We start from the raw sequence: 4,822 nt of genomic DNA, 5'->3' as shown, positions 1-4,822 counted from the left end.
AGTTCAACCTTAACAGTTTAGCAATAATGCTGCCCAAACTAACAGAGTTATCACCGAATAAACCGTGGAGCAAAATAATAATATCAGGGACACTAAGGTTTCCACAGTTTCCGCGACCAATTAAACAACAACTAGCAAATAATGCAAAATAGCGTAAAACAGGAAAATGTATGCTGGTGATTTGTGCATCGGAAACCTTCCTTGTTTCCCCTACAGTGATAGTATCAATAAACCCATCCAAATCCTAGCGATGTGGTTCCTCTGTCTTGCACTCGAAAGGGACTAAACAAACCTGACAAAAATCATAAAGTGACATCTCCTTATGCTCATCATATAAATGAAACTGCACCGTAGGTGGTGAGCTCCTAGAATGGAAATGAAAGGTTTGCACAAAGATATTTGTGAGTAAGAGATACTGATCGCGTTGGTCGTGGAGGAAAGCGGTGAGGCCTGCATTCTTAGCCAATTCATAAAATTCTTCATAAATCCTGGCTGCTCTCAAGAAATCATCGGAAGGCCATTCACACGACCGAACCTCTGCGGTGCGAGGCAGATTATACTTAGGCTTCTATGCCTTTTCCTTCGAGCTTCGGCTCGATGAGCCCCTCAAAAGTCTCTTCATCATTTTCTAAAAAATTCTGAAATTTTTAGTAACTTCAAAATAAAAGTAAACCAAACTCAATAATGTTGATAGCAATTACTCCTACAAGTGCCTAGAGCCTATATCATGCATCAAAACTACTTTTGACCATATAAATTTGACATGCAAGCTTAAGAACAGGGTCACCTAAGCAGCAAAAATTTGCAATGAATAAAGCACTAGAACAAAAACTAATTGGACCAATGGAGGAGTCACATACCAAGGAACAATCTCCTCAAGCAGTTTTGTGAGAGGTGCTTTGAGCAAGGAGATCGAAAATTGTCGGTGTTTTGGGAACGGGGGTCCCAGACTTGCCTGCCTGTGGCCTGCGGCGTAGCTCGAGTGGGGGCCCAGTGCGGCCCAGCTTCATCAGCTCAAACTCAAGACCCTCACGAGGGGCCAAGCCCTGCGGGGCGGACGACAGGAAGCTTCCTCAGGAGCAGCTTCATCAGGCAGGCTCGCGAGGAGGCGGAGAGATCAAGGCAGGGGCACCTTCGCGAGGAGCCCGTGACGACAAGCCATGACGATCGAGATCAGGCGGGCGCCAGGCGGGCACCGGCCTGTGTAGTGTCCTTGTTTCCCCTTTGGTGCAAAGGAACAAGCACAGTCCAAGGCATCGGGCAAAGGGTTACCGTTACGGTGCGACGAGACCAAGACCAGTAGAGCGGCAGGTCGGAGGTCATCGTGGAGCCCAAGACGGCGTCATCACCAGTGCTTTTGGCAGCCGAAGACCACCTTTGGTCAGGATAACTTGTACTAGATGTTCCCCTTCAAAATGGCCAATTGTTGGCTGCCCTTCCCGCTCGCATTTTGGGAAGAGGACCAGGGCCTCCTAAAGTAGGACTAGCCACCATAGAGGGAGGGGGATTCCAGACCAAGTAGAACATAACCAGCACCAGCTCAAGAACACCTCTCGCGAGGCGTTCTTCCCCTTGCATTGTTCATCATCAGCCCCTGAGGCAATCCACCACACCACACACTGGAGTAGGGTATTACACCACATCGGTGGCCCGAACCAGTATAAACCTCGTGTCCTTTGTGTGTTCTTTCTTTTCCAGCCATACGATTTTCTCTCATATTAGGCGAGCCCATAAGTAGCCTGAGAGTCGGTCACGGGTGAATGATGCTCTGAGGCGTGCCGCACTGCACCCAGGGAGAGTCTCGAGCGACTTAACATATGGGTCTGCCGGGCTCACAGCCGAAGAATAACAGCTCAACCATAGTTGCGTGGCGCACCAAGAGAGTAGAAGGAGCACTACACAGCCGGAGGGATCCTGCAGGCTCTCCTCTGAAGATCAGACCTCTGTGTTCAGACGGCAACATGCCCACCCGGAATTTTCGGTCGCGCTTCATTGTAATACCGCGCCGTAAACTAGTGCCAGTAGTGAACTCGGTGTTGGCCTCCCCGGCTGCCAGCAACTCGAATTTGGTCGTCTACTGGGACTGGGGGGGCGTGAGCTGGCCCGCACCTTGGTCGACATGTGTGTGTAGTGAGAGCACAGCACAAGTTGCGAGCAGGTGGGGGAGAAAGCAAGCCCGGCCTTTCGCGGAGAGGTGGGCACTTACTATGAGCTGGTGAGCGTGCGGGCGACTAGATTGTCCTTGCTGCGTTTTTCGCGCGCTTCGCGTAGGTCCCTACTGACGCCTGACGCGCCTCGTTCCTGGGCTAAGAGGCCGCGTGAGAGCCCTAGATCGACCGTGAAGTTGGTTAGGGCCAACTCGCGTTTTCCGTACCTCGGCCTCTCGCGGTTGAACCCGCAAAGCGATCGGCGAGCGTGGCCGGTGCCTGAAAACCGAGTCCTCTCCCGAATAATTGAGCGGGAAGGGCGCTACAACAGGACTTTCGCGCCATTATTGAAGGGGAACATCTAGTACAAGTTATCCTGACCAAAGGTGGTCTTCGGCTGCCAAAAGCACTGGTGATGACGCCGTCTTGGGCTCCACGATGACCACCATCCTGCCACTCTGCTAGTCTTGGTCTCGTAGCACCGGAATGGTAACCTGTGCCCGATGCCTTGGACTATGCTTGTTCCCCTTGCACCGAAGGGGAAACAAGGACACTACACAGGCCGGTGCCCGCCTGGCGCCCGCCTGATCTCGATCGTCATCGCTTGTGTCACGGGCTCCTCACGATGTGCCCCTGCCTTGATCTCTCCGCCTCCTCGTGAGCCTGCCTGATGAGGCTGCTCCTGAGGAAGCTTCCTGTCGTCCGCCCCGTAGGGCTTGGCCCCTCGCGAGGGTCTTGAGTTTGAGCTGATGAAGCTGGGCCACACTGGGCCCCCACTCGAGCCACGCCGCAGGCCAAGCATGAGTTCTACCTCACATTGCTGCCATTTTCGATCTCCTTGCTCAAAGCACCTCTCACAAAACTGCTTGGGGAGATTGTTCCTTGGTATGTGACTCCTCCATTGGCCCAATTAGTTTTTGTTCTAGTGCTTTACTCATTGCAAATTTTGCTGCTTAGGTGACCCTATTCTTGAGCTTGCATGTCAAATTTATATGGTTAAAAGTAGTTTTGATGCATGATATAGGCCCTAGGCACTTGTAGGAGTAGTTGCTATCAATATTATTGAGTTTGGTTTACTTTTATTTTGAAGTTACTAAAAATTTCAGAATTTTGCAGAAAATGATGAAGAGACTTTTGAGGGGCTCATCGAGCCGAAGCTCGAAGGAAAAGGCACCAAAGCCTAAGTATAATCTGCCTCGCACCCCGGAGGTTCGGGCGTGTGAATGGCCTTCCGATGATTTCTTGAGAGCAGACGAGATTTATGAAGATTTTTATGAATTGGCTAAGAATGCAGGCCTCAACGCTTTCCTCCACGACCAACGCGGTCAGTATCTCTTGCTCACAAATATCTTTGTGCAGAACTTTCATTTCCATTCTAGGAGCTCACCACCTACGGTGGAGTTTCATTTATATGATGAGCATAAGGAGATGTCACTTTATGATTTTTGTCAGGTTTGTTTAGTCCCTTTCGAGGGCAAGACAGAGGAACCACATCGCTAGGATGTGGATGGGTTTATTGATACTATCACTGTAGGGGAAACAAGGAAGGTTTCCGATGCACAAATCACTAGCATACATTTTCCTGTTTTACGCTATTTTGCATTATTTGCTAGTCGTTGTTTAATTGGTCGCGGAAACTGTGGAAACCTTAGTGTCCCTGATATTATTATTTTGCTCCACGGTTTATCGGTGATAACTCTGTTAGTTGGGCAGCATTATTGCTAAACTGTTAAGGTTGAACTGTACAAAGGGCCCCATCTTTGGAGGCATCTATGCTTCACGCCTAGCTGCACATTTTAACATACCTATTAGGCATTATGAGAAGGGAGAAAAAGTCCTGCCTCGTGATTATTTAGATTATAAAAGTATGGTGGCACATAATTCTATTGTTAAGAATAGGGAAGGAGAGCATAAATACAAATTGTTCTTTGATAAACATCATCCTGAGACTATTACCCTGCCTGCTCCTTCTTTGTTTGATTTATCTGCAGGCCAGTACCTTGTTCCGTTAGAGGCTATTCACGCCTACCGGAACGCTGCACCAGCCATGGAGCCAGAGCAAGAACCACAAGTTGATCCTTCACGACAGTCTAATTACCAGTGGGATCCGGAGATGATTGCCAACCAGTGGCAATCGGAGTCTTCTTCTTCGCAGTACGACCCCAACTATTATTATGGATATCCGTCAGGCCAGCCGTGGCCATAGACCAACTTAGGCCAAAAGCCTAAGCTTGGGGAGTACGTATTTCCCACCGACATTACATTTATGTTCACACACTCATTGCTAGATGTCGGTGCTCATACCTTTTCATTGTATCATCCATGCTAGTTTACTTTCCTTTTTATGCTTTCTTTTTGTGTGTTTAATAAACCTTAAGAAAAAAATGGTTGTAACTTTTAATTAGTTTACTTTCCATGCTTGTAGTAGTAATTAAAAAGAAAACCCAAAAAAAATTCATGTTCTTCTTTTACTTGTTGGGAGCTCTCCCGTGTAAATAGTTTCTTTTCTTTTCTTTGGGGGTCGATAGGAGAAGACCATGATTAAATTGTTGAAGTGGCTCTTATATGCATAATTGTTGATCTGACAAAAGAGCCCATATTGCCTTGTCTTCTCCTGTTCATTGAATGCTTGCAGATTCCAGCTTAGTCCAATGCACATGCACATTATCTTATCC

This window comes from Triticum urartu, chromosome 3 (genome assembly GCF_003073215.2).
Source record: "Triticum urartu cultivar G1812 chromosome 3, Tu2.1, whole genome shotgun sequence".
NCBI lineage: Eukaryota > Viridiplantae > Streptophyta > Magnoliopsida > Poales > Poaceae > Triticum > Triticum urartu.
The sequence above is the reverse complement of the archived record's forward strand: the minus strand, read 5'-3'. Positions refer to the sequence as shown.